This window comes from Cariama cristata, unplaced genomic scaffold, assembly GCF_000690535.1.
Source record: "Cariama cristata isolate BGI_N322 unplaced genomic scaffold, ASM69053v1 scaffold19126, whole genome shotgun sequence".
NCBI classification, from domain to species: domain Eukaryota; kingdom Metazoa; phylum Chordata; class Aves; order Cariamiformes; family Cariamidae; genus Cariama; species Cariama cristata.
Window position 1 is genome coordinate 83,614 of NW_009623005.1, and position 8,267 is coordinate 91,880.

Genomic DNA, 8,267 nt, shown 5'->3' on the forward strand with positions numbered 1-8,267 from the left:
GAAGGAGCAACCAGCCTCCCTCAGCTTATGAGCAAATGTGGGAAGGCAGCAGCATCCAGCCAGGGACTGTCTTATTTGGGGAAGGTCTGTACCTTGGAATCCGCCCTCCTCACGGTGAGGAGGCCAGTTTGTTAGGTTTAAACTTGGGAGGCTTATTTTCCATTACACTTTCGTCCTCTTCTGTCTCAGGCCATTATTTTTATATTTGGGGGATGGGGGTGGCTTTTTGTCCAAATGAGCTCAGTGCGCAGGAATTAAGCTGGCCACGTCTGTATTTTACATCAGCTTATAGAAAACACAGAAACTTTCTGCTGTGCACGGTGATTCTGACATCCTCCGCTGCTTGCAGTGCACCTAACCCAGAACCAATAGCAAAAAAGATATTTCTTTACGTTTCACTGTTTGACCTCGTGCAGGAATTGCCTGTTCCAGGCTCTCTCCAGTGTTTCTTGTTTCTCTTCACTTTGCCCTGGACCATTATATTTCACTCCCTAAGTCTATGAACTGCTATTTACATCTGGGCTAAAGCAACATAAATTGAATATCAGGTATGAAAAATATGAGCATTGGCCAATTTCCTTTTATTTTAAACTAAAGGCAACTTGTAGTAATTTAGTGCGAGTCGAGCATTTCAAGGTTTCTCCGACATGAGAGAAGATTCCTCCTCTGTTTGATTGAAAAGCCTCACGTACAGAGGGACAGGACCCAGCTCCCGTCTGAGAGCACATGTATCTCCTCGGAAGCCTGCAATGAAATGTTTCCTTCTGGATGGCCCCAAAACACCTCCAAAGTCCCCATCAGGGAGCTCTCACAAACCTCTCCAGGTGCACTAGGACCTGACCTTCTTCCTACCAACTCTGCCTTTTCCCAGGACCACAATAGCCTATAGCAGACACTTGGCATCCACTGGAAGTCCAACCTAAAGTTACAGATGAATCCCAAAGCTTAACAACCCAAAATTCCTGCCCAGGCTAACACTGAAGAAAGGTGGCTGACAGAAGGCATACCGCATGCTACGTGTTGGCAGTGTCCTCTAGAAAGTGAATTCAATCCATTTTTCATGGATGCAACTGGAGAGAAGTTATTAATGGGCCAAACACACTCCTCAGTGATAGCAAGGAGGCAACAGCAACTATCTGTTGCGTATACCAGTGGTGTATTGGTCAGGGCTTAGCTTACCAGTGTGTCGCTGATACAGGACAAGCTGTGGAGCTTGTGGGGTTCAGAAATATGGATGAGTCCAAACTAGAGTTTTGAACTGACCTTTCCTGCGGATGTGGGGACCTCAGGGCACACATCTCAGCCCAAGCCACCTTGAAAACAGCGTCACCAGTGCTACGATTTAAAATAGAGAGGGGTGCTGTTAGCAGACAACAACAGATGGTCTCCGTTCGCTTCCTTGGAGGGCCCAAGGAGGGCTGCAGGGAGGCTCAGGGTGTGACACCTGGACACTGCTCGGCTGCTGCCAACAGGTTGTGGTACAGAGAACGCAGATGTCACATCCTAGCCCTGCCATGCTCCAATGGCTGAGGGTACAGTGACAGCAGGGCCTCGGGATGCCCGTCATGATGAATATTTCAGTTTCTGGTACAAGGCTGCCATGGGGCACTTCAGCACAAATGGAGAATTTGTTCCACTGCTAATGACTTGCTGAGATACATTTGTGGCTCTCAGCTGCTCATCACATGGCAAGAACCGGTGCCCAAGTCACACAGTGACTGAGACCCAGCGGACCTTTTAGAAGAGATGGGTGTTTCTGCAGTGCCATCAGGTTGAAAAAAGAGCATCAAGACAAAGAAATACAGAAGATATACTGAATAAAAGCTGCTTATCTAAAAATGCTTTTAGTCATGAAGGAAGAGGAGCTTGGAGAGGCTGCTTGCCATGCTGGGGGAAAGGCCACCCTGTCTAGGAGCTCCCTAGATAAGAATAGAAATCCTTGTATAACATTTCCCTTTGTTATCAGAGGGGAAGAAGCACTTTTCAAAGCATTGTTTTTACAGAGGAAAGCAACACCAACAGGGCAATGACTTTTTGTCTTTTACTTTTTCTGTATTAACTCGTGATGGCCTTCCAAGTCAAGTCTCTTTGCCCATCTCTGCCATGGACTTTCGGGGTTTTACGAGCTCCTGTTGCAACTAGGAGAGGTTTTTGCTTTCATGCTCTCCTCCCTCCCTGGCCTGAGCGCACCCACCTGCCTGGGGCACCATGTCCTCATCCCCTGCCCGTTGCTTCCCATCACCCTGGCCGTCTCGCACGCTCTCCCATCTGCTCTCAGGGCACCGAGTCCCTTGCTTTGCTGAACGCACCCTGGGCACAGGTTGCTGCACAGGAGAGGCTGGTGCTCTGTATTTGTTACTGGGGCTAAATGTTGGGTCATTTGTTCCCTCCGCAGCGTTGGTGCCCTGCTGGGTCTGGATCAGGACAGGGTTCACATCAGACAGCATCCCTCCTTCTGTAAGATGCTCAGAATTTTGACTAAAGTTTTCTTGCTGTTCAGTGCCCTGGGATTTAGTTGCCAAAGTTCCAGAGCCCTTCTGAAATCAGCTGCTCCTCTGAGATTTAACCATATTCAGGTGCTCCCTTCCCTTCTGGTTTTATGCTTTATCTGGTACCACAACAACAGGGGTTACACGTAAAACTCGGGAAGGCTGAAGAGTATCTGGATTTGAATTTGCAGTTTTGTTTTTCATTTATCCAAAAGCCGTTTTTAATGTGGACTTTCTCACATTCAAAATTCAAATAGCATTCTCATCCAAATGACATCCTGACAGTTTGTGCTGATGCAGAGGTTTTCATCTTGTCGAATTCCCCATGGCTGATCCCTTCCTGGTGGGCACCGCCACTGCCGCCAGCTCAGCTCCCCGGGAGCACGAGGCACCGCAGCCCCATCGCACACCCACCATGCTGCTCTGCAAACCAGCTCTCCGTGAAACACGAGACCCTCACTCATAATTCATGGACTTCCTATTTTGCCATCACTAAGTGAACAGGGAAGGACAAATGTATCTGCTGTGACTTGGAGCGAAATACAGGATTTACTCCTGGGTTCGTGTCTTCCCTCCTTTACCGTCCTTCTCCTCCTGTGGGAGAGGATTTACTTAAAGGAAGGATATTACTTAACATTTAATGGCGAGTGTTATTGACTGAAGCAAATAGACCACAACAAATGAACACCTATAGTTTTACATAGTCTGATTGAAAGTCCTTCCTGATGGTTCCTAAGTAGTCTCTTGTTTCTTGCGATGTAATTTCACTAATCAGTAATCGTGGCCTCCTCCAAGACAAACTGGCTGTGCAATGGGGGAAGACAGGATGCTTTTTTGTTTATAACAGCACCTGAGCAGCTGCTGCCCGAGCTGCATCAGCACCCGCTGCCCTTGGGTGCAGTGCTGTGGGCTTGAGGAATATTTCATCCATCCTGTCCCCATCGCTGCCCTTGTCAGAGCCACAGATTTGATGTACAGCAAAAAGAAAGCTGGGAAGATTTTCATCGATTTCAGCTAGGTAGCGATGCAGCCACAGCCGATGGGTTTGCTAAAGCTTTGATGGAGCTACTCTGTGTTTCTTGGAAAAGGCTTTTATTAATCTCGTGCAACCAAAAAGCTTCCAAATGGCCCAGTTCCAGGCTCCTTCATCCCTGGGCCTGACTCTGCGCTGCTTGTCCCGAGGAGGGCTGGGAAGATCCGGGAGCAGAGCACTCGGTGGGCTACGAGAGGCTGCGGTACCCAGTTTGACTGCAATGTATGTTCGGAGTAGGACGGAGTGTCAAGGTCACCGTGATGTATTGACCAGCAGTGAGCGCAGCATGCCATGGGCTCTCCACGCTCCCCTGGCAGAGAGACCTCTCCTTTTGGGCTAATCGCCCTTTTTGAGCTCTTGCCTGTTGAGGGATTTGCCTACTGGCACATGAGCTGCGGCTGTGCAGCTCTGCCAGAACTGCTGGGGACCACGTTGCCGCTGCTGCGGCATGTTGCCCATGGCAAAGGCCGGGAGGAGAGGCTGTGCCACCAGCAGTGTCACCCCGGCCCGGCGGCAGCAGCAGCCCTGCCAGCCTCCACTTATCCTTCAGCATAGGACACTCCTTTCCTCACTGATCGCCTCTGCATGCACATCACCCTACCCATTTCGTTGCAGACAATCTTCTTGTGGAAGGTAAAAGGCCTGATCTCCCCTCCCTTTTCTGTAGGCTTGGTGGGTGTCATTTCCCTGCTCGCGGTGAAGCTGCTTTTGCTGGGCAGTAAGCAGGGCTGCAAGGCAGCCCCCAGCCCTGGGGAGAGGCAGCTCTTCTGCAGGAGCTGCAGATGCAGTTTCCTTGCAGGATTGGAAAACAATAAGTTTTCAATCAAGCCAGCATCTTCCAGCAGGCTCTCAGCTCCATGCCTGGGGGGATCTGGCTCCAGCTGCGCTGTGCTGTGATTCAGGACGGGAAGCAGAAACCAGCACACCCAAATGGAAGCTCCAGAGGAATTCAGGGAGACAGAAAGCAATTAAATAGCCTGGAATTTGTCCAGGTCCTTGAGGTTGTCACCCCATCTCCTACAAAACTTTAACGACCACACGAGGCCTGGGTCTCTGCATTCTGTCTCCTGGGAGAGGTGGGGTGCAGGGCAGTGGGAGTGGGGCGGTGTGAAGGGTTCCCTCTGTCGTGGTTTCAGACTAAGCTCCAGCCCCAGCCTTTGCAGTGCAGTTTTCTGCAGCGACCCGGGGAGGTTTTGCTTTGGGAACTCTCACTCTGGTGGTGGCATGGCTGGACTCTGCTGGGGCTTGTGATAAATATTCTCATGTGAATTTTAAGTGACTTCTCGGAGCATTACTAGTGGATGCTATATTTATCCTAGTGCTAACACATCTTTAAATAGTATGGTTACGTTACAAGGTCTCTGTTTAAAGGGTTTACCACTATCACTTTCGCTGAGTGTAGTTCATTCGAAGCAGTTTGAAAAGGAGTAGAGCCTCCCTAAGCGCCGCTTTGATCCTACTAACAGTTTTCTGACCAGAAATAGTTGCCAGAGACTCTCCCTTCTCTGTCAAGTCATTGTTACACCTCTTCTGTAAACACTTTTTTTCCTCTCTTTTTGTTTTCTTTAGCTTTCCCAAACCACCTCTCCTAACGTCTTCCAAATCCAACTGCTGAACTGCTTCCAAATTTCTCATCGCCTCCCTTTCTCAACATAGCCTTTTGGTACAAGCTGCCCTCAACTGCCAAACACATGGTCCTCCGCCTCACCTTGGAGTAAATGACTTATTTCTAAACATCCCCTGAGAAGTATGATTTCACCTTTTTGGCTGGAGTGCCCTGCCCCAGTATTGGTGGGACATCTGTTTGCAATGTGAGTGATAGAAAACTGTACCCTTTTTTTTTTTCTTTTTAACTTCTCCTTGTTGGCTCTTCATGCTTAAACTCGCCTTCTGCTAATTTATAACGATGATGGATGCATCTTTAATCACAGGAGCACTTTGCACGTACCGCTGGCAGCTGCCGGCTCTGATACTGTGCCCGCGCTCGGGGAGCTGCTGCCAAGGCAGAGCAGGGGCTGCTGGCCCAGCTGGTGGTGAGCACAGCCCAGGGTGCAATGCACTGCTCGTGTTTCCCAATCTCTTTATTCTTCATGTGCTTTTATTTATTTTTTGACTGCATTATCTTTTAATGAGAACAGTATCGCCAAGTGACAGTTCAGCCTAAGCTTTCAACAGCACCAACAAAATACCATCTGTGGGAAATGAACCAGAATTGAGGCCTTTTTGGGTGGTAAGCAGTGGTTGCAGCAGCTTTACAACCATTTTTAGTAACTGTCCTTTATCTGGAGAAGGAGGGAGAAAGAATCTTAATAAAGCCATCTGATGGAAGGAAAAAATTACCCAGTGCATGGGCTCAGCTTCGCTACCACTGCAGTTGGTTTGGGTTGCATGAGGGTCACACGAGAGCAAGCTGACTTTAAAGTCCTGTATTTCTCATCCTTGGATCCCTTTATAGTCAACAGAGGTGTCAGTTTGTTAAAATGATGCTGCAGCACGTCTGGTTGTGGAGAAGGGGGAGTACACAGCCAGCCCCACGGCTATGGCTCGCTTCCTAAGGAGAGAAGGGGAAAGGAGGCACTAAAATGGTCCCTGCTTCCTTTTTGGAGATATTGCCACACCTAAAGTCAGGGGAAGCACCACAGCTTCTCTTCGCTAGAGAAGCACAGGATTATATACCCTGTTCTTCACCCCACATTGCCATGGGTGATTCTGTGGTCAAGGGGACGCGTTCTCTCCATCCCCGGCAAGGGCTGGGACCCACCTTTTGCTTCTCTTCCCAGCTGCTGCTCAGTCTTCGCTCTTCTCTCTGGGGCCCTTTTGCTTGGTCCTTTTCAGTTTAGTTTTGCTACGAGCACAAGTTATGAGCATTGCTCTGTCTTTGCGCAGTGTTGGAGTTAAACTTTCCCCTTGTTTTAGAAGAACACATGGTTTTGCTTAGTGCTAGCTAAGGAATTACAAGCCGTACGTCTTGAATATGTATCTGCCAAGGTAAGTAATCTCTGCTGTGAACTTGAACAATCAAAGCTCATGGTTATTTGTTTTCCTATGTATAGATTTACCAGCTGCTGGTCTCTAACATTTATTGATGTTTTCTTTTTTCTAATCAAGATGTCATTGCCGTGTTTAACTAGGCGGTCTGTCATCTGATGAGCAGGGGGTAGCTGGGCATACTGCGAGGCTTTTCCACCACCCAGGGCAGCCCAGCCCTCCTGCATGCTGGCAGCAGGCTGAGGCAGGATCTGGCAAGGAATCCCAATTTACTGTTTCTACCAAATCTACTTGGGGAGGGGGGGGAACAGTTACAAGCAGTGTTTTACACATCCAGACGGCTCCCCTTAGTCAGCCCCCCAGCAAAGGACTTTCAGAAATCTTCATACAGGCTGTTCAAAATCCTGAAAGAAGTGACTGGATCTTTTATATCAACTTTTCTGAAACGTGCAGCATATGTTTGCTTAAAGAAAATAAGGGAAAGCCTGACTCTAAAGGCGTGTATTGTATCTTGTGAGATTCCTGAGTATTTTTTGAGATTCACTTTGATTTATGTGTTAGTTACATTCTGAGGGAAAGCTTTGGAGAAAGAGGTTGTCCTGGAGTCATCACAACTAGATCTTGAATCTTGTCTTTCACAGCTGGGCATTTGTGTTCACAAAACTCGTGATAGCTCTCAAAGGCTTCCTTGCTTCCCGTGTGTTACTCAGCCCCACCAGCAGATTGTATAGCTTTATCTATACCAACGTTCATGGGTTAGATGTGCTGGATGAGGACAACTGGAAACTATTTGTGCTGTTTATGATTCAAATCAACAGTTCTCCATGCACCTTACACTGAAAAATATTAAGTATTTTGAGCCATGACAATCAGATTTACAAAGCCTGTGCAGAAGGAGCTTCAGCTATGGAAGGAACTCCTCAGTGAAGGATGAGGAGGGGTTTACTGTAAAAAATGAATGTGTTTTGCAGAACTGCCTTGGCAGCGTTGACACAGGCAAGGTTTTGAGACCATTTCTTTGGCTCCTGCAAGTTGCTTTTACAAATAAAAAGTTTCCCACACTGTCACTTAGAATTTGCTTCTTACCTAGTGTCTTAACCTCAGACAGGTGTGGAGAGAGCAGTGGTATCAATTTAGTCTGCCAACGGAGCATTCCAAAGTTAAGAAATGCCACAGTTTCAGTTATCTGCACATTTTTTGTACCAGCAAGTATGTTGTTTTCTCCACAAGCTGCCACTCCATTTTGGTGCACAGGATGGTAAACAGCAGGTTTCAGAAGCTGAAAAATTGGCTAAGTCTTTACAAAGAAAGAGTTTATCTAGCTCACAGGGTTTTTTCTTTGCCAGGTTTCAAAGGCTTCATCAAACAATGACACCAACAGAGATTCTTGGGACAGTTTTTGAAAAAAATTTAAAATGCAATTTGGGAGCTGTTATCACTTGCCTTTATAGTACAGAGAAAAAGAGATTTGAAATGTGGGTACTCTCTGATAACCTGCTGACTTAAATGACCATTTGTTTTAGCCCTGGAGTTATCTGACATGCATACAGGCATAAAGCCCTTTCAAGAACTCTCTAGCCCCAGGGAAATGTCGGGAGCAGCCCTGGGCTCTGCCTGCCCTGCAGCCTGGCTGGGCCAAGCACCTCGCCTGGCAAACCTCAACCTGTGCTCCTGGCATGGGTTGCATCCGACTTTTTTTTGGTCCAGAGAGCCACAGGCAAGAAAGCAACTGGCAGAGAGCCTGGCATAGCTGCCTG